A 27,490-nucleotide genomic window follows, 5' to 3' on the forward strand; every position below is an offset into this window, starting at 1 on the left:
CTATGTTGCAATATTCTTATAGTGTAATATTGTTTATTTTATTAGAAACCAACAACAACATATGTAAAGAACAACGACAAGATATGTCAAGAACAACACAAGATTAAGTTGATTCAAGAATAAAAAGTCAAAGAGTTGCGTTTAAACCAAGAAGATTGTTGCGTTAAGTTTATTTGCAAGATTCAAGATTGGCAGTTACACGGAAGTCTGATATAAAAGTCAGACCCTGACGTGGGCATGCCGGTGGAATGACGAAGCTATCTACGATGTGTGTAGGGCCGGCGTGAATTTCATCAGCGCCTACAAGCGGTCAATATGGAAATGTGTAAACATATAATTTCAATATTCAATCGTTTGTGAAAATATGTTTGATATTAGGAGTAGGCAAGTTTCGTGAGATTAGCAATTTATAATAGCATAGCTGTCATATACGGCTCCGTGTCCTCTGATGGCATGTGTATTAGGTGACAATTCTATTCTGTATTGATCCTTATTACATTGAAATTCCGGGATAAAATTCCCAAATTCAATAAATACAAATTTTAAAATAAATTAATACAACATACATGACACACGGGTAATTCATACAGAACAACATAAGCATGTTATTTTAAATGACAATGTCTACTTCAACCCACCCAGACTCAAGACTCTAGGATATCGAGTGACAGCCAAACCCGTGGCCCGGGCCCGGGGACCGGGCCGGCTGGCTAGGCCACACGATATGCTCGAAGTCATGATGAAGCAGACATCAGAAGTGCTCTTTCTTCATCCATGGAGGCAATGAAGTTGCAGACCAGCTTAGAGGCATAAGTAAATGAAGTCGGTCGCAAGTTCGCGATCAATTATTGAGAATTTTCAATAAAAAAATTTAAACCACTACTAGAGTCGAAGACCTGTATCATCTACCCAATCGCCAAATCTCATCATTCCCCAAATTTCTTAAAACTTCGATTTCAAATTTGCAATTCCACATTAGCTTAGCCCAGAAATTCTACATTTTTTCCCAGGTGTCAAATAATTTTCTGAAATTAATTTTCTTGTTTATGTATGTTCTGACATAGTCTTTCAAATGCTACCATAAAATATTCGGAAATGTATCGATTTTTTATTAATGTATGTTCAGATATAGCCCATCAAATGCTAGCATTAAGTATTTGGTTTTGTATCTCTTATACCTCTTTTTAATTACCGCATTGTATATAGAATTATGAACATAATGTATCTTAGACTGCTGATTGAAGCATTGCTTTACGGGTTTGTGTTCTCTAGAACTTAAAGCCTTTAGAAGTTTATTCTTTCTCATTTGTGACCGTAGTGTCAATACTGCTAAAAATTGTTACTGGTTATAAGTTTAATTACCCTGTTACCTTTGTTATTCAGTTACTCTTGAAGTAGTCTTATTACTGGTTTTTAATCTTACTATGTCTCGTAATAATAGATATACGCTTTCAGTGAGTAGTTGGAATGTTCAAGGGTTGTTTTACATTGACGAAGATAATGTTCGTAAGTGTAAGTTGAATGATCCTCACTTTTCTTCGAATTTTAAGGAGGACATCATTTGCTTACAAGAAACCAAAGCGGGTGAAAGGGATGTTTTATCTCTTGAAGGGTACCATATTTTAGATAGTGTTAGAAGGAAGCGTGAAAGTAAAGGTATTTATGGAGGATTATTGTTATTCTGTAAACCTCACATTAAAGCTGGTATCGAAGTACTACCTTGTCACGATACTGAATATTTATGGATTAAGTTAAGAAAAACCTTTTTTAAGTCAAAGGTAGACTCATATGTGTGCTTCGTGTATAATTCCCCTCAACACTCTTCCTTTTCTATGAAGAACAAGGATAATTTAAATACCTTGGAAAAAATCGAAATTGATCTTGCAAATATTCCCAAGAAGGTGATATTCTGATATTAGGAGACCTAAACGCAAACATTAATTGTAATGATCTCGACTATATAATCGCTGATGATGAGGAGAATTTGAAATTCAACATCCCCCTCCCACCATCATATCTATGTGACTCGGTCTTACTAAAAAGAAATAGTACTAAAGATGTTCATACGGATGCTCATGGAAGCCAAGTACTGGATCTATGTATATCGGCATCACTTCGCATTCTTAATGGGAGAACTCTAGGGGATACTACTGGAAGATGTACGTCCTTTCAATATAATGGCTCTTCAATTAGTGACTATTGTCTCTCCAGCGTCAACATGCTTGAGCGTATCAATCATTTTAGGGTGAAAGAATTCACTACTTTCTCAGATCATTGTCAAATAGTAACTGATTTGAACCTATATGTTCCTAACCGCGGGGAGCCTACCAACAATCCCTCTATTAACCTTAGACAAAAGATAGTGTTTCCCAAATGGGCCCCTGAAGATTTTGATGCCTTCCAAACTTATCTGAATTCTCCATCTAACAGACAAAAATTGTCTTCCATTCTGGCCCAAAACAATAGCACGGATAAGGAAGGGGTTGAAAATATGACCAAGGAAATAGTGGATGTCCTCTCTATGTTTAAGACCCCTCGAGTGTATCGGAAGCGGATCAATTCCTCAAATGAACATAGCACGAAACATAAACCTTGGTTCAATGATAGATGTAAGGTAATGAAAAGAACCTTGACTAAACTGGCTAGTCGCATCTCTAATGACCCTCAAAATAAAAGTATAATCGCCCAATACTATCTACTTAAAAAAGACTATAAGAAATCTCTTAAAAAGGCAAATAGAGAGTATAGAAACTCAATTTTTGATAGCCTTAGTAAACTAGAGGGTAAAACCCCCAAAGCGTTTTGGGATATAATTAATAAATTCAAGAGTGGGAATTCCATTTCTAACGACAAAGCCAATAATGTGTCCCCGTACGAATGGTATGCTCACTTCAAGAAGTAATTTTCCTCTTCTTACCCGGATCTTGACATTCTGCCCGGGAAGACAAACTTCACGTGCCTGGACAATGGTGAGTTTACGTCGGAGGAAGTAAAAAAAGCCATTAAAACTTTAAAAAATGGTATCGATGTTAGCGCCGGTTTCGATGGCATACGAAACGAAATGCTAAAAGGCGTTAACGACATAGCGTTAGACTGCTAAGTAAAACTATTTAATTTGATTGTTTGTAATAGTACCTACCCTAATGATTGGAGAAACTGTGCCATAAAACCTGTATTTAATGCGGGTAGCCCTAAAGACCCTAATAATTACCGTGGGATAGCAGTCTCAAGTTGTCTAAGTAAGCTTTTTGTCAGGGTCATAAGCAACCGGCTGGAAAAGGCTTGTGAGAAGTTCAACCTGATTCCAGAAAACCAGATCGGTTTTTTAAAAAAAATGTAGGACATCAGACCATATCTTAGCTTTAAAATCTATAATTGACAAAATGGTCAAAAAAGGTCGCTACCACTTTGTATGCTTTGTAGACTTCTCGAAAGCCTATGATAAAGTATGGAGACAAGCCCTCTTTTACAAACTTGACTGTCTGGGCCTCAATGGCCCCTTAGTTCAAATCGTTTAAGATATCTATAAAAGTGTATACTACTCGGTCAGTACATCATCGGGCCTCACCGATTTTATATCCTCGGAAATAGGATTAAAACAAGGATGCGTTTTGAGCCCCATTCTTTTTAACCTATTTATTAATGATATTCCCAGTTTTCTAAACTCTGAGAATTGTCACCCTTTCGAAATTGGGGCCAAAAAGCTCAATGTTTTAATGTAAGCTGATGACCTAATTCTAATATCTGAATCAGAAACAGGGCTACAAGCTTTTCTGGATAACTTGGATATTGTAAAAAATGGAGAATGGAGGTTAATATCTCTAAAACGGAGGTAGTTATTTTTAACAAAGGTGGCAAACTTTTGAAGAAGTTCAACTTGTACTTTGGTCCGGCTCCTTTGAATATTGTTCAAAGCTATAAGTACCTGGGACTGCATTTATCCTGTTCTGGGTCTTTCAGCCTTGGAATTAATAGGCTATGCCAAAAGGCCCTTAAGGTAGTCTTCCTGTTAAGGAAAAGATTCAAATCCTCCTGTAATAACATCCCACTTATGCTCAACCTCTTCGATGCCTGTGTAAAACCTATTTTACTATACGCATCAGAGGTATGGTCATTGTTTCATATTAACAAAAAGAACGATGCCCGCATGCAGAACCAAGACCGGGTTGAGGCTCTCTATGATAAGTTTTTTCCCGAAAAAATTCATACTAAATTCTGTAAATTTGTACTAGGGGTCGGTAAACATGCTTCGAACATAGGCTCAAAAGGCGAACTAGGACGATACCCTCTAGCCATCCATCCAATTATCCACGCTATCAAATACTGGCTATCACTAAACAAAGTGTCACAAGATAAATCTACACGCCTCGTTCAATCGTGTCTGCTTAATGAACCAGATTTCTTTGAGGACCGTTTACATGGTATTTTAAAATATATAGGTTTCGAACATATCTGGCATAACAGAGGTACTGTGTCTATTCCCGCCACGACTAAAGCTATCAAAGCCAAGCTATGTTCCAAGTATGATTCCTTTTTCTTTAGATATATTAACGGACTTGCTTTAAATAACGAAAATAGTAATAGGCTGAGATTCTACTGCAAGATAAAAAAACACTTTCGTATGGAAACCTAGGCTCGCCTAAATATTGATAGAGCACACTAGGACCAGAATGCATTGGCAGTCGACCTAAATCATCATTTTTTAATCCATTTGAAACTGTATTGAAGGATATCCAAAAAATCTGCATTGAGAGGGCTTCCTGAGAGAAAAGGGACTCCATGAATTGAAAGTTTAACAATATGTCTCCATGCCTACCAACTGAAGTTTGGTACGTAGGCATGGAAACATATTGTTAAACTTTCAAATCATAGAGTCACTTCTCTTCATTTAACCCCTTTCAGTGAAGACTTTTTGGATATCCTTCGATACAGTTTCAAATGGATTAAAAATGATGATTTAGGTCGACTGCCAGTCCTTTCTGGTCCTATTAAGACCTTTATCAAGTATGTACTACCAAAATTGACTGAGCTAGGCCACCCGGAATGCTCTCAAGTCAGGTTGACATAGACATTAGTCAATTATGTAATGTAACCAAACCTTGGACCCTTGCAGAACTCACTGAAAGCTATATATGTGATGATTAAACGCATGTTATATCGTATATATTTGTGTACGTGTACTTTTGTGTTTGTGTCAATGTATGTATATATATATTTATACGCGTATGTGTACGTATATATATATATATATATATATATATATATATATATATATATATATATATATATATATATATATATACATATATAAATGTGTGTGTATATGTGTGTATATATATGTATAGATATATACCAAAATCTTCCTAAAGTCGTTTGTTACAAGCGCTGTGATTGATACGACCGGATTCTGGTCGGCTAGTAACGATGAAGCGGAATACCGGGATTCGGGGTAGCGTGCACTGGCAAGTGACTACAAAAATCTACTTCCGTTTCCGTTAAAATTCATAATGTCAAGTCTAAAGTCTCAACTCTCGGAATTTCCTCGATCAAGAGGGAATACAGGTAGCTCTCTCTCTCTTTCCATAATCCTATACATTCAAGGAAAAAGTTGCATATAGGCGTCGCTTCTAGGGTTCGCTCACGTCACTAGCATCTGGGAGGTAGAGAAGCTAGAAGGGGAAAATTCTCTTGTTTTCCTCCATGAGATTTAACGTGCAAAAATATGTCAAGTCTTCCTCTGGTGAGTGAGAATACTTTAAGGAGTCCTAATTCTCAGTGATAAGTCATAATGGTAACACGGGTGACTGAATGTCCTCACAAATCACCCATGAAAAAGCGTGTGCATGAATGAAAAACTGTGAGCAAAAGAATTAATAGAAGAATCATGAATGAGTCAAATGAAATAAAAATCCCCTAGCTTTCTCTCCGACTGAGGAGGAAATACAGGACTGCGTCCAGCGCTACAAGTATTTCCGGCCTCCATAGCTGACCTGATCAGGCGTTTAGCTTCAAAAAGAATAATAGATACCAACTAAATAAAACGAGGAGCATTCACCAATATTTGGCCTCTCCCACTAGAGGGTGCCCTCAATGCTTCCCCTTTTTGAAGACTTACATGATGCCCAAAACTCTCCAACCCACAAGATTCTTCAAGAATATTTTATGGTGTCACAGAATCCCAAAAATGCACAAGAAAATCCTTTCCTCAAATGATAGTAAATCCGACACCACAAATATAGTTTAGGGAAAAAGGCAAAGATTTAGAATTTTATGTATATGATAATATTCTCTTGAATACTATTTATTATTTCTTGGAAATATTCGAACAATGAACAATATATACACAACCTCGAGGTTATCTCTTATTTACAACATTTTAGGTAGATAAGATGGCCAACCGGCCACCAAAGGAGGAGATTAACAAAGGCATATTGCCCTTAATACAAGTGCACGACTCGCACCAGAATTCAATAGTATCACGAATAAAGATTTCAGACATTCTAACATTACGACTCAATAATAGTTGCTTAAACCCTGCACTCCTTTTACGCTAAAGAAAATGTAACTCTGAGTGCTCTTAATAAAGATAAGAATTTTCGCTATATTTGATCATAGTTCCAGTTAAGCATTTATTTAATTATTTTTCCTATTATGTTTATGTAAGAGATGGTCACTATTCCGAAAACTCAAAAGTTGAGGGAAAAACCAAGAGAGGAAATCGGAAAGAAGAATACTTTCGGGGAATAATTCAAAGGAGAAAGCCTCTTTGAACCCTGAAAGATTGTTTTCTGAAAACATCTTTGAGAATAAGGACCAAGAAATATGTAAAGAGAATCAGTGCTAAGTATGACTTACTAAGAAAATTAGATTAATCCCTCCCCCATAGTTCAAAATCTTAGTAATACACACCTTAAGAATGTGCACCGAGACTAATTAATAAAGAACATTTTTGCCTTTTATAGAGCCCAGATTATGACATAACCCCATCTAATTGGCTAAAACAAAGCACCCCGAGCACACAATATAATTAAGAACCGTATAGTGGCGCCATCTCGGGCACAGAGCACAGCATAAAAACATCGATTAAGGCACATTAACTTGAAAAATACAAACCGGGAGTGACCCGAACACATAGAAAAGGTCTTTAGGTACAGTTTTTGAATTCAAATTAAATCATAGAATATTTCATTAAGATAGAAATAAAAATAGTTTCTAATCCACCAGACCGAAGTCCAAAGCATTAAACATTCTTGTCTCAGAATTACAAATACGTTATAAGGTTTTATTTTACATCATACAAACTTTTAATATGAATTTAATAGGAATTTAATATGAATTTTAGACTGAACTGTGGAGGACTCTGCAGCTGGAAAATAAAAAGAACAGAACGAAGTGAAACGAATTTCCGCTACAACGACTCCAACGACTCGTGAGGTCAAGGGGTTCGGCGAACAGCTTTAGCGTAGTGGGTTCGAATCCCTTGACGGGTGAAGATGGACAGATACCTCCATCCCTTGTTATTAGCGACCTTGCAGAAGATACCTTTCCAATCCCCTTACTCCAGCGCCGGCGATAACCGCGGCTCCTTTGTCCCGAAATTGTTCCCGGTGGAAAATAGTACCGCCGCCGTATTTTTCTCGCTTTTTACACACGGAATAATTATCGAAAGCTATCATGTACGATACCGTTTGAAAGAGGATTATAAAGTCTTGACTCGGTAAAAGTATCTACGAATTTCATCGTTTTTCAGCGACACGAGCTGTAGTTTATTAGTTGAGCCGATTTCGCCGGTTTGTTTACTTCCGGTACGAGCCCATGGCCCGCTCGACTAGCGGGAGAGTTTAAGTTTCTGCACCGACGTCTTACTGCTATCATTATAAGTTATCACCCTAATTTCTAGTCACAAAGTTAACGTCCTTATATAATCCTCAATATTACAAATCCAGTAGATGATTTCGGCACCTTCATATCCTAAAAATACCGAGAATTCGACGAATGAATCGACGGCCCTGAACGCGGTCACGCATGACGACCGCCTTTCGAGACCTTATTAATCTTTACGAATGGACGATCCTGCACACATTTCGGCAGCGGACTCGGAAGAATGCGAAAAAGCACATCTACCGCGACGGCCATTGTTGAGCGACCAGCGAAGCGACGCGGAGTGATGCAACTATGGTGGCTTATAAGGGCCATAGCAGTAATAGGGGTAATGGGCTATAAACTATAATATATTTTCATAACCGTGTGTAATTATTTTCATATTGATCATGTGTTGCCTATTTCTAAATTTGACATGAATGATGAATATGATAAAAAGTTAATTTGGAATTGGAAGAATTTAAGACCTTTAGAAAAGAAGGAAAATAAAATAAAATTTAATAAACTAGATTTACAGTTATATTTGGATCAATTAGATAAAGCAAAGAAATTCATTGAATTATGGAACAATGATCCAAATAATGAACAATATGTTGAATCTTTATTGAGTGGTTGAAGAATAATAGAATTTAAATAAAATATAATAAAAATTACATACCTTCAACTATCTATTATTTCTATTTTGATTTTTAATATTTTCTTTTCAAAAAAGAATACTTTATATCACAAATAAAAAATACTAAAAAAACAATACAAACTAATACTAAAATCCTTTAGCTTTAACTAGCTAGTATCATTTGAAGAATACTTATAATATTTTTCTTATTAAATTTCTCTAATATAAATGTCAAAGAAATCTAATAAGAATAGTATTGATATTGAAAAAACATTAGATGATTTGGGTATAAGTGATAATAAGGATCCAGTTGTTTCTAATTCTATTCAAGTTAATTGTAATATAGATTATGAATACTATTTATATTGTAAGCATCATCTTGAATTATTAATTGCTGGCGGGAAATCTAAGGATTTCTTGGGAAAAATTTTAACTTTTCAAGAACTAGACTCTATGAAACCCGATAAAGTAATAAAATATTTTAAGATTTATGAAGAGGCAAGATTGGCTAGAATAAATGATTCTATTTCAGATAGTATTATAAAATGTTATTCAAAATTATGTAACCGGTTAATGACAATTGATGATGAAAATAAATTATATAGTGATTTGAAAAATTACTATTTAGTTATGACTGAATTACAAAAATGGGTTGGTTATGCTTCATTTCAATTAGGATCGGTTATGACATTAATTTCTACTGGTGTCATAACATTTTCGAACATCAAGCCTATGGAATATAAATCAGGTAAGAATGAAACAGATGTCGCTGTACTACAACCAAACGTCGAAACAGAAAATGAATCAGAACAAAAATTAACTAAAATAAATGAGTGATGGAGTTAAGAAAAAGGCTAGATCCGAGAAACAAATTAAATGGGCAAGAGAATTAGGTAAAAGATCTTCAGAATTAAAAAAAGCTAAGAAAAAGAAATTAACTGATATAAATGAATCACAGATATTGATTCAAATAATAATCCATCTAATTCTTCTAATGCTGGAAGTAATTATAAATTATATATTACAATTATAAATATATATTACAATTGGATTAGTAACAGTTATTATATTATCCGGTGTAATATATAAATCAAAATTCAAATCTGATGATAAATATGATTCCAATGACAATAAACCTATCATACCAGAAATAAGTCAAATCATAAAACCATTGAAACTTAACCAAGATTATTATTAATGGATTAAAATAAGATGAAAAAAGAACAATATTTAAGAGATTTATATTATAACCCAGAGAGTGAAGTATCATATTCTAACGTTTCAGAATTATGGAATAAAATTAAATCTGATAATGAAAATGGTAATGGTGCCGTATGGCACCCACATGGTGATATAAAATATAGCGAATTAAAATCATGGTTACAAAATCAACCAACATATCAAATCCACAAGAAAATGGATAAAACTTATTTAACAAGAAACGTTATGGTTTCATATATCGATCAACAATGGCAAGCTGATTTAATTGACATGAAGAACTTAGAAGAATACAACAAAGGATATTTCTGGATACTGAATGTTATAGACATATTCAGTAGATACGCATGGTCAATTCCAATCAAAAATAAAGATGATATAGAAGTTACAAATGCTTTTAAATCTATATTTAAAGAAGCTATTCCAGATAAGATTTGATGAAGGTAAGGAGTTTTATAACAAACATTTTAAAAAACTATTATCTGATAACGATGTAGATTATTTTTCAACACACTCAGATAAAAAAGCATCTATTATAGAAAGGTTTAATAATACATTGAAAACTAGAATGTGGAAATATTTTACTGCTAATGAAACATATAAATATATCGATGTATTAGATGATTTAGTGAAAGGTTATACTAATTCTAAACATAGTTCTATAAATATGAAACCTATACAAGCTAGAAAAGAAGATAATTCGGAAATAGTTTGGAATAATTTATATGGAGCGTTTGTTACACATGATTTCGGTGAACCTAAATTTAAAATAGGACAACACGTAAGAACATCTAAATATAGAAAAACATTTTATAAAGGTTATACCCCTAATTTTACAGAAGAAATATTTAAGATTAAAAAGATAATATTAACTAAACCATTTGTTTATAAATTAGAAGATCTAAAAGATGAAGAAATATTAGGTTATTTCTATGAACAAGAATTATCACTTGTACCAAATCCAGATGAAATAGAATACAAAATAGAAAAAGTATTGAAAACAAAAACTCTTAAAGGAAAAAAGTATCCTTTAGTGAAATATAAAGGATATGATGATAAATTCAATGAATGGATTTTATCTAGTAAAATAAAAAGAATAAATGAATAAAGATTTATTTATATTTGAACCGCATAATATGTTAGTTACTGGAGTAACCGATTGTGGTAAAACACATTTCATATTAGATTTGTTAGAAACTATTTATAAGAATCATTTTGATAATATAATATTATTTTGTCCTACTTATGAAATGAATAAAACATATAATAGAGACATAGTTAAGATAAAAAAGTAAAGTTTATTATATTAAATCCTAAAACAGTAAAAGAAAATTTAGATAATTGTATAAAAATAGCAATTGATACTTATAAAGGATCAAATACATTATTCATTATAGATGATTGCGCAAATTTACATGATTCAAAAGTGAGAGAAAGTGAGTTATGTTATCTAGCTTTCTCTGGGAGACATTTCGGGATAACAACATGGGTTTTAAATCAAAAATATAATTCAATTGTTAAAGACTTTAGGGAGAATATAAGATTTCTAGTTTTATTTTATATCAAAGATAAAAAATCTATGCAACAATCATTGGAAGAAAATCAAATTATACCTATTGAATTACATGATGAATATATGAATAAATTAAAGAATAATAAAGGTTCAAAATTATTACTGAGATTACAATTTCCCTATGAATATAAATTTATAAAATAACTATTTATAATTTGGAATATTATAGATACTAATTTATATTTCTATGTACTAGACGTACGAGTAAGAAAGTAAGATTCTTACCTTTTTACTTTCTTGGCAAGAATCTTGGATTCTTACGTACGTCTAGTCCATAGAAATATGAATTATTAAATGAAATATATAATAATGAATAAATTATATATTAAAACTATGTTTATAATTTATGTTTATGATTTATGTTTATAATTTATGTCTATAATTTATGTTTATAATTTATGTTTATAATTTATGTTTATAATTTATGTTTATAATTTATGTTTATAATTTATATTTCTTGGCAAGGATTCTTGGATTCTTACTTTCTTACTCATACGTCTAGTGCATAGATATATAAATATTTTTATAGATATATAAATAGTTTTATAATAATTATTCTAATTTTGTTTCTAATACATTTATAAAATCATCTTTGTTTATATCAAATTCATCAGAAGTCTTTTGCATATTTATTAATTCTATTTCATCCTTCATTCTACGTTCATCATCACTTAATCCAGCTTTTATTCTTAATTTTTCAAAGTAATCATTAGAATTATCACCATCAAAATCAAATTCAAAATCATTTATTAAATTAAATAAATCTAGGTATCCATTATACGCTAATTTATATATTTGGTCAGGATTATCTTCTGCATAAGCTAATAATTTATCAAATAACAACTTAAAGAATATATAATATTGTTTAGTTTCAGGATTAAAATATTTGATATATTTCTTTGGTTCATCTAACAATGGTAACATACCCACTTTTTTATAAACATTAATTAGATGTAATTTTGATTTATAATGAGTAATTTTATCAACAGGTTCAATTTCTTTATCACAATAATCACATATTAATTCTTTTTCATTTTCTATGTGCCCCTTAGATTTTTTATGTTTAGAAAAATTACTTTTAGAAATATCTAAATTACAAATGTTATAATGTTTTTTAGAATCATCAATTATTTCATTATCTGTTATATCATTATCATTAGTTTCGATTGGGTTAACATTATTTATTACATTATCTGTTATATTATCTATGGTATCATTAGTTTCAATTGGGTTAACATTATCTTTTATATTATTACTAACTGATATATTATTATCATTATTATTCTTTTCTTTTTCTACATGTTTCTTTGATTTCTTATGTGATGGCCAATTTTTATATGATATATATTTCTTACATACATCACAATATTTTGGATTATAATAATCTTTTTTTGATTCAATATCATATGTAGAGGGTATATTATAAGATGTAGATGCTGTTACATCTTCTATTTTAGTTTCCATATTATCACTTTCTTCTATTTTATATTCAATATCATTCTTATCTTCTATTTTAGTTTCAATATTATTTTCTATTTTAGTTTCAATATTATCTTTTATTTTACTTATTCTATATTTGAATTGATTAAAGTAATCTCCAAAATACTTAATGTATTCATCATAAGGTAATATATAATATATATCTGATATCATTTCACTTGGGGTTTGTATTTCATATATTCCACCTTCCATTTATTATATAAATATTTATTAAAGTTAAAATTTTAATACATAACACTATCTAATTGTGAATTTACAATATTTAATTGCGCGTCAGATATAATATAAATGTGCACTTTGAAATTTAGACTTCCTTTTTTCTTTGTCATGAAAAATTGTATTCCATCTTTAGTGTTTTGTAATTTTTTTCCAGAACCATGTAATGAATTATCCTCTGTTGTTCTAAAATCTAACCATAATGCATATTTATTACCGGTATAATAATCAATTTGATTAATTTTACAATTTTCAGATGATTTTACTTTTTCATTCATAAAATGTTTTCTAATTTCTGGCCATTGATCTATCATTCTCATTCCTTGACAAAATATTTTATTTGCTATTCCTTCGATAGTTATTTCTACTTCTGTTATTTCAGGATTATAATACTTATCAACCTGTATTGCACCATTAGAATATGTTGCAATGGTAAAAAATATTAATATACCTTTAATAGATCTTCTTGGGAAGTTAATATTCTCATTAATAATTTCATCATTTGCATTAATAGTTACAGTTTTAAATTTATCAATATAATCATATAATAATGAAAATCCTTGATTGTATTGAGTTTGAATTATACTTGAAATATTTTCATTAGTTACTGTGTCATATTCTAAACATATATTCGATAATTTATAACTCGTATCTTTATTAACGCTAGATATTACAATTTCATTAACAGGAGCAAATGTTATTTCGAATATAACGTCTTCTTGAATTGCGTATTTATATAAAGGTGCATTGTTATTTATCAATTCAAAGTCTAATGGAATTTTATATTTGCTTCCATAAATCCTTTTTATCAAATTATCTACAGCATTAGTTAATATTGCGCTATTAGCCCCTGATCTTAATTTATTTTGGTTTTCTGATTGGATGCCTTGAAATATCATATTATTTCTGTTTTCATTAGTTAACCATAAATCTTTATAATGCATAAATAAATTATAATCATCTAATGAGAAAACTGTTTCTGGACCAATCTTTATTGTTAACTTTTTAATCAAATATCTCCCAACATTATCAACAACATAATTATTATCATGACCAATTACTTTTATATCGGCTGATAAATAAATACTATTTGGAACGTAAAAAGTATTTTGTGTTAATCGAGGAATTCTAACATATAAAGTTTCATCGGGATTAATATTAGAAGGATTATGAGTAATTATATGATGTGATCTCTCTGCTTTAATAGCATTAGATATTCTATGATTCTTAGAAGGATTGATATAACTCCCACTCATTTATTTATCAAAAAAATTAATTATTTATTTTTTATCATGTTTACTTGATATTTTTTGATATCATGTTTACTAACCCAAAAATAATAGCACTTACAACTGTAATTAAAAATAAAATAATATGTTCAGCAGCAAAGTTAATAATGTTTCCTGCAGATTTCAATATAAAACCAACAATTGATGCAATAACTCCTGGCAATGCTGCAGCAGATTTTTTAGATAGTTCCCATAAATATTTTGCTAATTTCTTTAAACCATCTTTAACTTTATCTTGTATAGAATTATTATCTGGAGGTTTATCCGGTTTATTGGGAGTAGGAGTAGGAGTAGATTTCAAAGCATTTGATATTGCTAAACCTATTGTTGTGAATACCATAGTTACAGATGTTAGAATGGAAAGAATTGTTATTCCTTCTAATTTAAATAATAATCTTATTCTATCTTTTAGTGATATTTTAGAATTTGGTTTAATCAACAAATCTTTAAAAATAACTTTTAATTTTTTAATATGATTAAGATCATATGATTTTAATAATATATCTCTTTCTTTTTCCTGTAATTCTTTGTTATATTTTAAATCATCTATTTCTTTTACTAAAGCTAACTTTCTGCTTTCATAATCAGGTTCATAAATGACATTAAGATCTCTATTTTATTCTAATTGTTCTAATTTTTCATTTGCAATAGCTAATTCTTTTTCTAACATGGTTATTTTAGAAAATCTCATATTAATATTAGCATTTACATCAGCTGATTCTTGAATACCTTTAATTTCTCTACGTGTTTGTTCAGGAAATGCTTCTAATTCTTCATCAGTTAATTTAAGAAATCCTTTTTCTAGTAAAGATAGTGTTCGATTTATTCCAGCACTATTCATCTCTTCTTCTGAATCTCTTAATCTATCAATTTGTTTTTCTAATACTAATTGTAGTTGACTTGAATCATTATCAATTTGTTGAATATCTCTTCTCGATGTTTCGGGTGTTGAAGATCTTAATTTATCTAATCGATTTACAAAATCTTCATCAGTAGGATTTGGATTTGGATTTTTAAATGGTGAATATTTGTTTATATCAATATTATGAATTGGTTCTTCTTCATTTATTCTATCGAGTGCATTCCATATAATTCTGAGAAATTCTCTACCACCTTTTGAACCTTCAATTGTAGATAATGCTCGCATTTCAGGTTCCAAAATATTTTCTTGACCCATTCTAGATAATTGAATTGATACAATATTCCTATTTAAATCAAGATTATAATACCATGAATCATTTTTAAATTCTAAATTATTCATGAAAAATGGGTCATCTTTTAAAATTTGTTCTACAACACCTTCTGTATCAATTTCATGTATTACAACTTTTGGTAATAATTCGTTAACAATTGTATCTGTTACTCTAGATTTCATTTTATATAATTCCATAGGTTTATCAGGATATTTTTCTTGTTGTTCTACTAATAGTTTCATAAATTCTTTTCTTTCTCTTCTAGTTGAAATTCTACCAATTTCAGGAGCTTTTAAATATTTATTTAATTTTTCACGTAATTCGGAATCATCATCATCATCATCATCATCATAATCATCATCTTCATCTAAATTAGTATTATATTCTATTTCATTATCATCATTAAAACTTGTTTCACTAAAATCAGGTTGTTGTTCATCACTTATACCAGGTTCATCTAAAGGATCCAATGGAATTTCTTCATCCATTTATATAATAAAAAAATTAAAATTTAAAATATAATATTCCTCCGATTACAATTCCTATACAAGTTAAAGCTAATTTAGCATTTTCATGGGATTTATTATCATCATTTAGTTTAATTATATCATGTTGAATATTATCAGTTTTTATATTTTCTGATGTATTGTAATCTTTTATTTTAGAATCATTATTTAATTTAATATTCTTAGTTTTAGTTTCTGTTGATTGAATATGTTTTTTATTTTTTTCACCTTCCATTAATTTTGGAGCAGTAATAATCTTTTTATTTATATCATTCAATCCAAATGAATTATTTATTGTTGCAGTTTTAATTAGATTATTATAACCAATTATGTTTTCCTTCTTTAATACTAAATCATTTGAAATAATAAATAGATTAGGGCCTATACAATAATTTAATCTAATATGTGATTTATCTAAATAATTTTGATATCTTACAATGTTTTCCGGAATCGATCTATTTTTATCATTATGAATTGAATCTTCAAATAATACTTTGAATTGTTTCTGCGCATCGAATGAAGTGTTATCATTTCCAATTATTGGGGATCTTGTTTCAACTTGCGCACCTAGAATACATATCAAATAAGTTCTAATAGATTGATTTATTCTTTGTATTCCAGCTTTAGTAAAACCTTCACTATTTTCTAAAATGAAATTAACCCAACCATTATTGTTTTGTTGTTGTATATTATTATAATATTTTGGTAATTCATTCCAATTTAGTGTTCTTATATCTGAATTTGTCATTATTTTTCCAAATTCTTTAGTATATAATATTCCTAATCCACCCATTGTTCCAATTTTTACCCTAAAATCTTTATTTGAATTAATATTAAATTCATTACATATTTTATAAAACTTAGAAAAATTAATATTATTATTCAATTCTTTAAAATATTTTGAACCTGGTAAAGGACATTCTAATTCATCTAATATTAATTTTATTTGAAAATATGTATGAAATCTAAAAAGTGATAACATCAGTGGCAAACTTGGTTTGTTTAAATGATCATTCCAACTAATTCCGCATCCTGTTGTTGCGCAATAAACAGCAAAATTTAATTGGTTCTGCCAATACTTCATATTAGATTTTAATAACCATTGTTTTGCCTCATTTAAATTTTTGAAATAAATTGTATACACATGAAATATATTTTCCATCTTTACATGAAAATTATTACTTTCAGTAACATAAATATATAAATCAATTAATGAATTTAAAACTTCATTTCTATATGTAATATCTTTTTTAAAATCTATTCTAGGAATATTATATTTAATTGATTTATTATATTGGAAAGTATTTGGAAAACTACCTGCCATTTATATAATTAAAAAATTAATAATTTATTAATTCTTTTAATAATTTATCTTGTTCTTCAACTGTTATATGACCAGTTAAACTTATTATATAATCTAGTGTATTCTTTAATTTATTAATTTCGTTTATATTAGTTTTAATTTTTTCTTTATTACTTTTTATATTTAATTTTGAACTTATACCGGTTAAAACACTTGAACTTAATCCTAATACACCAATTGATATAGCTAAAGGTGTTAATGGACTGAATATTGCTAGAAATGTTATTACAGAATTAATTGTAACCGAACCACTTATAATCAAATAATATATAATTTTAGATTTTAAATATTTTTTCTCTTTAACTTTTAAGTCACTTTCAAATTCTAATATTTGTTTTTCTAAATATGTTTTTAATTTAGTTTTATTTATATCATGAGGAATAATATCAATATTATCAACTTTATCTTCCATTCATTTAGCAAAAAAAATTACTAATTAGTAAACTTATAAGCAACAAATATAACAATAACTGTTCCGCCTAAAATCCATATTATTTCATATTTCTGTTGTTCATTACTTGGGGTATAATAATCTGATAATTTAGGTTTGTATAGATGTAATTTTTCTTTATTGGTTACCGCGTTATATAAACTCATTGCATCATCAACTGATTGAAAATCTCTATGTGAAATCTTCTGATCATATAATTCCTTGTTAATATAATCCATATAGTTTTGCCTCTTTTCTCTATATTCTTCTGCTGCTTTATTGTATTTTTCTAATGCTAAGTTATGTCTTTTTTGTTCTGATAATGAACCATTTTCATCAAGATGCTTAAATAAATAACCACCACCAGTAAATGCTAAAGCGTTAACAATTGCCGATCCTATAATAGTTCTAACTGCAGAAGCCATTTATTTAGTAAAATAATTATGCATTTATATGGGAGAAATATATTTTTGTTTTTCCAAATAATCAATAGTTAAATTAGATAAAGTAACTGCTAACGTTAATTTTAAAATATCATTTATATCAAATCTATCAACATTAACACTTCCCATTTTGAATACTTTTTTAATACCATTGAATAACCAACAGTTCCAACTGATAGTAATGCGCCATTATATAATCCAGTTATTATCCACTTATTATCACTCATTTATTTATCAAAAAAATTACTATCTTCAAAATATTTAGTTATCTTATTTATGATTAATTCAACATTTATTTCATTACTAGTTTCATTTGTATATATTTCAATTATTATTTTTTTAATATCATCGATGATAAAATCTTCATCTAATTCATAAAATCTTAAAAATTCTCTAATTAAATTAGTAATCTTTTCTACATTTAACGTTTCTTTATCTATTGCTGTTTCATACTCAAATGTTGTTTCATTAGAAAATGCAATATTTTTAATATGTGTAATTACATCATTAATGTTAAATTTCATTTCTTTCTCATGTTTAAAATCAAACCCAAAACATATACTCGGTCCAACAGTTATATTCATTTATATAATGAAAAAATTACTCTCTACATCTTATTACTAATTCATAAATTACAGGAAAGTTATTCAAATCAATTAAATGTCCATTATGATTTCTTATTTCTAATTTAAAATTATTAAATTTAGGAATGCAAGGTTTAAAATCACATTCAGTTCAATTATAATTTATTTGAGTTCCAAATTGTTTAACATTTTTCAGCGGTAAAATATTTAGTATACTAGAATTACAAATTGTTTCTTTAGTTGCTTCGAATGTTTTTGTAGGATCGATTAAATTGCAATAAATATAAAAGTGTGTAAAAGGTATTATATTTGAATTACCATCTATGTTTCCTGTAACAGTATCTGGTGCAATTCCTAGCAATTTAGCTAATGGTTTTTTTACCATAAATGCATGTTGACTTTCATCATATACCTTTATTTCAATTTTATTTGTGCTATCACTTTTTATAAATCTAATTAAAAATTTATCATCTCTTCTAATTTCCAACCGTGCTCTTCGATTAATTTCTTGAGCTAATGTTTCTAAATTATATAATCCTGGTTTTAAAATTATATGAAACCATTTATCTATATTTCCAATATGAATTAAAAAAGTATTATCTTCAATAGTTTTATCCGATATATTATAAAAAGAATTACATAAACTTATATTAACTAATTTTAAATCAACACAATTCTTGAATTCTCTATCTAATTGTACTAGTAAATTATGAGATTTATAATTTGTAAGTTTTCTAGAATCAACAAATATTCTGTATTCTTTTAATTCCACGATTTATTTTACATATTTTATTCGAAATCTATTTCATGGTGCCCTTTTTCATTCTTACCTTTGTATACGAAATAGAAATCTCCAGAACATAATTCTTCTAGATCTTCACTTGATAATCTATGAAATCTATCTGGTAAATATGTTCTGAATTTATATGTATTTCCTTTTAATCCTTCATATTCTAAGTGTATAACTAATTTATCTCCATAGTTATTAGTAACTGTATCAATATTTGTAATTAGATATTTCTTATGGATTGTTAATTCTGTTAACTTTTTGAATTTATAATCTACAGATTTTACATTTGTGATATCTTTTATTCTATCTAGAAATAATTTGTTGTTCTCACTGTGTGTTTGTTTACTCTCCATTTATAATACATATTTTATTAAAATTTGATTAACACGTTAGAATTCTTTTCATTATCTCGTTCTCTTTTGTTTCTTCTCTTTTAAATTTTAAGTATCCATCTAAATTACAACCATAAGCAACTGTATGAATTCCATCATCTAAAATATATCTTTTATCATCAAATGGGTTTAGACTTATCTTTTCAATTTCTTCAATAAACATTTCATGATCTTCAGATCTTAAACATCTCATTTTATGTTTTCTAACTTCTTCATTGAATATACAATTGATGTAATCTTTGAAATGAATATTCTTTTCTACTACACTTTTGGTTATTCCTTTTAACTTTTTAGCTTCATGAGTTTTAGTTTTATATGAATACATTTTAGATCTAATACCTATGAACTCTATCATTTCTTCACCACCTAATTCATCTTTGAATTTACCGGGAACTTTTTTATTATCATTGCTAAACAATTCATGATCTTTAGGATAGTTACTAAAATCAAAATGATGTTTTAATGTTTTTAAATCATCTGTTATGTTATCAGTTTTTATCTTTAATATGTAAGAATCTGTATTTTTTATGATAAATGGAAATCCACAATTAAATGTACCATCTTCAGTTGTTAAATCATAAACATATTCTGTAGGATTGGATATTTCAAATAAATCTCTAGCTTCAGTTAGTTCATTTTCTACATGCGTTAATTGAAATACATTTGGTTTATCCTTTCTAATATTAACTAACATATTAAATCCTAATGAATTGCATAATATATTTAATCCTGATACAGCAACTTTTCCTTTTTGTGTCAAAGATATAGTTTTCTGTTTTGTATAGTTTTTTGAACCATCTGCAGCATAAAACCCAATGAAGAACCATTTTCTTAAATCATATTTTGCATTTATTACATAATCTGGAACTATCTTTTCTTTTGTTGAAGTATTACTTTTCACTATTGCATGAATATAGAATTCATCATTATATTTAATTGCAAAATCTTTAGTAGTATTCACATGTATTCTATAACATGGTGATGATTTCATATAATCCCCGATTCTAAATGTTTTATGTGAATAAACTTGTTCACAGTATTTTTTAATTCTTTCTAATAATTTCAAATCTTGATTGCATAAATACCAACAATATTTAGTTCCACTAACATATTTATACACACCTGCTGAACCATCGCCCATAGAAAAATCCTTTGATAAAATATTCTTTTTCTTCCAATGTTTCGGGTTCTATATTATAAATATTATCAATTATTTTATCAAATGACATATGATTCATTCTTGGGTAAAATCTTCTATGTAATAATTTATCTCCAATTTTTATATCAGTTGGTTTTATTTCATCACCATTTTGTTTAATTAAACTATGATCTTCAGTAACATCAACAAATCCTAATTTAGTTCTAACTCTATAGATTTTCTTATTCGTTTTATGTCTAATTATATTCTTTAATTTCACCCATCCATTTTTTGTCGAAACATCCATTAATCCATTTATTTGTATTAATTCTTTTTCACCATACGAAATATAAAGTTCATTTTGTTTTGGAATTATTTCTGAAATTCTTCTAATTAACATTTGATTATTATATTTTAAAAATATTGGGGTGTCAGCTGTAACAGAATCAAAATATAATATTTCTATATGTTTTTCTCCAAAAAGTGGTTGTAATACATTATAATAGAATTCATACATTAGTAATTTTGATAATTCTAAAACTGAAGCGCCAACAGATTGGTTTATTAAATTTCATTGATGTTCTTCTCATTTTAACTGCAGCTAAATTTTCATCAAATATTCTGTTACCTATAAATTTAGGATATGTTTGTAAATGTCTAATTCTTTTACCATTACTAACTAACTCAATATCATTTCTATTTCTAATATTTTCACAAGTCTTACCATAGAATGCATTATTCATTAACTTGAAGAAATCTTTTTCGAAATCAGTTTTAGCTTCAGTTCTCTGTTTGGTGTTAAAATCTATATATTTTTCTAACCACTTAGATTGACTAAATGAAATATATCTATGTACTTTTTTTAGAATCATTCCTTGATTCAAATAAAACGTCAACATTCTATAATGTACCACATAATCATATTTATCTTCTTGAGTTACCATTAACTTTTCTGTATGAATATGATTTTCAGGTTTAATTCTTTTTTGATAACTTGATAATTCTTCATGAGTTACGGTTTTATGTTCGGGGCAGTATGCTAGATTTCTAGATTTAAATTTAATATGTTCAGGATATTCCAAGTCTACAACAAAGAAGTAACCAGTATCTGAATCATCTGCAATATCTAGAATTCTTTTCTTCCAATCAAATTTGTCATTATTTTCATTCTGTAAAACTTCACTTAATTCAAATACTCCATAAGGTTGTGGTTCCATCATTGCCCAACCATACAAATTATTTGCATCTATATATAATAACTTATATCCGGGGTTATCATTTACATTGAAATATCTATCACCTAATACACCTGAAACTCCTCCTCTTATAGATTTTTCAAATAATAATAATTGATCTATATTTGTTAACAAATCCATTTTTATATCTGTAAATTTTAAACCACAATCCCAAGTTAAACCTGGACTAGAATAACAATGACAAGGATCAATATTAAAATATTTTAGGATTACATCTCTAAACCTTTCGAATATATTGGTTAATAATAATACATCTGATTTTAAATATATATCTACTAATTGCTTATGATTTATTATATTGAAATGATTCCAAATATTCAATGTTCTATTATATACTTCATCTTTAACATATTCATTTTTTAATTCATCATAGAATTGTTCTTTCAATAATTCAGTTATGTTAAAATCATTATGTGATTTATAAAATGAATATGGAATTGCTCCTTTATATCTCATTAATTGAAAATCATCATTATTTGGATAGTGTTGTTTTAATATTTTTAATTCATCATCAACTAATGATTTTGATAAGTTATCTAATGAACTATTTAAAAATCTATATGAATCTATAAATCTTAGACACCCAAATTGGAATGATATATAATTCTCAGATGTTTTAGCTAACATTCTAAATTTATAAGTTGGTATTTTATCTTTTGATCTATTTGAATTTAATCTTTCTGTTTCATTATTAATTTCTTCTATTTTATGGCATAACTGTTTGATGAATAAATGTGCATCATATCCTGATAGATTATGAAATATAACTGGTACAAAATTAATTTTCTTAGCTTGTAAGTTACAATTCTCATGTGCAGCGCCTCTAAACTTTCCGTTCAAATGATCATGGTCTCTTACTTTTTTATCTTTATAATTAAATATCTTTTCACAATAATAACATTTATCTGCAAACGCAAATGCTTCTTTATCTTCTTCTGTCATTATAATTTCTATATTTTTATTTAACTTTTCATTAAATTTTATTTCATATTCAATTAATGTCACAAAAATGATTGATAACATTTTCATTTCTGTAATGATAATATTCACTTTTAATTAGTTCTGGATAATCAGATTTAATATATAACCCGAAAGCTGCAGCTGATTGATGAATCTTTTTAATAGTATTTGTTTTTGGTGGTTCATCTGAAAAATCATTTTCATTAGAATTTAATTTCTTTCTTTTATAATATATTTCTTTTCTATCTTGATCAGTTAATTCTTTATTTAATGATTCAAAATCTCCATATCTTACAAATGGTACTTTATTTTTGTAATCATATTTTTTGAATTCTAATATTTTATCTTTTTCATTTGGTAAAACTAATTTACAATAATCATGATTTTCACATAATTGTTTATGATTTAATAATGTACTTTCATTACTGAATCTATGTAAACATTTTCTACAAAGATATATTTTATGGTGATCATTTTCTGATTTAAAAAATAAATCTATTTGTGATTTGTGATCTATGTGTAATATCTTCTGTTGGATGTAAACAACTTATTATAGCCCATAGAAAACATTTATCATCTTCATTTTGTACATTTATTACAGTATTAGTTTTAAATGGTAGTTTAATATAACTCGATGCTTCAATATCTGGTTCTTTATAATATGATACATTATTTTCATCAATTGGTTTTGATTTAGTTAACTTATTATATTTTGTGTTATAAACATGTAAAGTCATAAATATTATTTCATCAAATATTAAACCAGATCCTTCAAAATATTTCACTTCAATTTTAGTTTTTACTTCATTATAACATTTATCTAATTTTTCATCTATATGTTGTTTAGATATAATATGTTGTGAATGGGAATTTATATTATATATTGGTTTATCTTCAGATTTTATAAACTTTACTTTAACTGATATACTAATTTTAGGATATTCAACATCAGTAATTATTTTTATAATATTTTTCATATTTTCTAAATGTTTTTTATTTTCTTCTAATGTTTTTCCTTTATGAAATTTAAACTCGATAGCTGCTGGACCAATATCACTTTTAAATGCTTCGGTTATCTCTATATCTTTTTTGTTATCCAATGAATTAATATATTTTCTTACATCTTCCATGTATGGTCTTTTATTGTTTAATTTATTTTTTATGCTTTTAATTGTCTTCTGTTTCTTATCATTATCTTTATCAAAATAATCTTCACCTAAAATATTATTATTCTTATTTCTAATATAACTTTTATATTTTAAATGTTCTTTATAATATCTTTTATCACTGAATGATTGATTACATGTATCACATTTGTATGTTTCTTTTTCATTCTTTAATTCATCTAATTTAGTTTCTAATATATCATCTTCATATTCTAGTTTCAATTTATTCTCTAAATGTGTTTTAGTTTTATTGTGTCTTGCTTTTTGGGATTTATCTATATTGATATTACATGTTGGGCAGTAGTACTTATTTGCTTCCATTTTAATATCAAATTTTTTGTTAAAATTGATTTTAGAAGTTCAATGATTTATATCATGTATTATTTCAATCACACTTTACTAACACTTTTAATGTTTAAAAATCTAACTCATACAAATATGAATATTGAAATAATGTTGTAAATATATACTTTTATATTGAATAATCTGTCAATTTAAATGTTATTCATTTACATGAATATTTTAAGAGTGATAGGGGTAATGGGCTTTCATATCAAAGGTTGAATGGTCGAGTTCATTAAAAACAAATATTAAAAGTAATTTAAAACTATAATATATTTTCATAACCGTGTGTATTTCAGTTGAATAATAGAATAATTATTATTATTAAAATATATTTGATTATATGAATTTGTGTATTGTAAATAAATCAATTGGTCGCGGAGCGGAGCGGTAGCGAAGTGGAGCGACCAACTGATTTAATACAATATGCTTTTAAAATTTGAATTATTAATATCTTAGAATAAATATTTAGTTATAATATAAAATACACACGGTTATGAAAATATATTATAGTTTTAAATTACATTTAATATTTGTTTTTAATGAGCTCGACCTTTCGACCTTTGGTATGAAAGCCCATTACCCCATATTACTCATAGCGTAAAATTCCTGGGGCCGGTTTCATAGACATGGAATAAATTTATTCCCTGATATCAAATCACTAATCCCAGGGATCAAATTTAGTACTAGGGAAATTTCTGTTTCATAGACGTGGATGTTTTTATTCCCTAGCAATAAGTAGCTTATTCCTAGCGGCAAATTTGATACCTAGCCACAGCTAGGTATCAAATTATATTCCTTAGCATCAAAATTAACAAAATGGCCGATGAAATGTTCATTCGTCAACGAAAAATAAAAGAATATCGCCGCTTGGACCATCCTTTTAATGTTTATGAGGCTAATGAAATCCTTGAACGATTCCGTTTCACGCCAGAGACTATTTTGGTAATTACACGACTTATAGCTAGAAGACTTACAAAGTTAACGGAAAGAGGAATGCCAATATCACCCATTTGGCAGGTTATGATCGCTTTGCGATTCTATGCGACTGGATCAATTTTATCCGTAATTGGAGACACATCTGGAGTGTCAAAAGCCTCCGTTTCAAGAATCATAACTAACGTTACAGAAGCACTGAACGAGCTAGTCCCTGTATTCGTCAGATGGCCCACTACTGATGCCGAACGTCGAGAAGTAAACCAAGGCTTTCAAGCTCTTGCGGGTTTCCCAGCAGTCATAGGATGTATAGACTGCACTCATATTCGTATACAAAGACCCCATGAACATGAAGCTGATTACGTTAACCGTAAAGGTTATCATCAATTAATGTGCAAGCAGTCTGTAATCATAAAGGTACAGAGCCTTTTTATTTCTACGTTCTTACCTTATCATTATATTATTCCACAGATCGAAAATACCGGTAATCCAAATGATGAAATGTTTTAACCTTATCATGACTCTGCCTGTATGTAACTAACAATTTGTTTGAACAAAATTGTACCAAATCCGGGTACCTAATACTTTCTTAGTTGAAATCAGTGCAAAACAATATTATTGATTTATCTGTTGGCCTACTTCAATCAGCTGGTCGATTGCTCATGTTTGGGAGAATAGCTTAATTAGTTAAAAATGCGTGTTTTTTAATAGCCTTAGGTCATATAGGCCTATCAAACAGTATAATCAAGAGGGAACGTGGGTATAACCCCAGAGAATTTCCAAAATTACATCTTTCTAGAGATGATATCCAAGCCACTCCTGGCCAAAGATTTTTGGATCCGCATCTGAAATAAGCGTTTTTTTGATGTGAATTGAATTATTTTTTCTGGTTCTTGTTATAGACCAATCATTTTTCAATCTAAGATCATTGTTTTTAGGTATATTTACTAATTTGTCAGCGAAATGGCCTGGGGCAACTCATGATTCACACATTTTTCGAACCTCCGGAATTGGACAGTAAGTTTTGAAGATTTATTTAATTTCTATTCTTGACTAAAGTTATGGATTTGATTCTATAATATCTTTTAAATGTGTTTGGGGTTTTAAACTTACAATTTTTTGATTTTGTTAAAACTCAAATTTTTAGCAGAATATAAACCATATTCTATGTTTGAAATACATCAAATCATATCTATATAATAGATTTTATTAATCAATATTCAACTTAGCTTCTTTGAAAATTTACAAAACAGCTGTGATGGGAAAGTGGCGGCGAAATAATAAGAGCCAAAATGGGAATAGATAAGGGGCGAAACCGGAATAAACCATTCAATACGCCTAGTTAGATTATTAATAGTTAATATTTTAAACGTTGTAGGTATCTCGAAATGAATCATCACGCTATCAACGGTGTTTTGTTGGCGGACAGTGGCTATGCCTTGCGACCATATATGATGACACCATATTTCCGTCCCGTGGGTCGCAGCCAAGAGCGCTTTAATAGGTCACATACTGGAACGCGAGTATCCATCGAACAATCATTTGGAGTCTTGAAGAGACGATTCATGTGTCTGCACAATGAAATGAGGATGAAGCCTGAGAAAGTGTGCAAAATTGTAGCCGCCTGTGTTGTTCTACACAACATTGCAAAACTCCGTAATGAGCCTTTCGAGGATGTTAGATTGGCCAATGAAAATG

Source organism: Tubulanus polymorphus, chromosome 5, assembly GCF_964204645.1.
Source record: "Tubulanus polymorphus chromosome 5, tnTubPoly1.2, whole genome shotgun sequence".
In the NCBI taxonomy this organism is placed as follows: domain Eukaryota; kingdom Metazoa; phylum Nemertea; class Palaeonemertea; order Tubulaniformes; family Tubulanidae; genus Tubulanus; species Tubulanus polymorphus.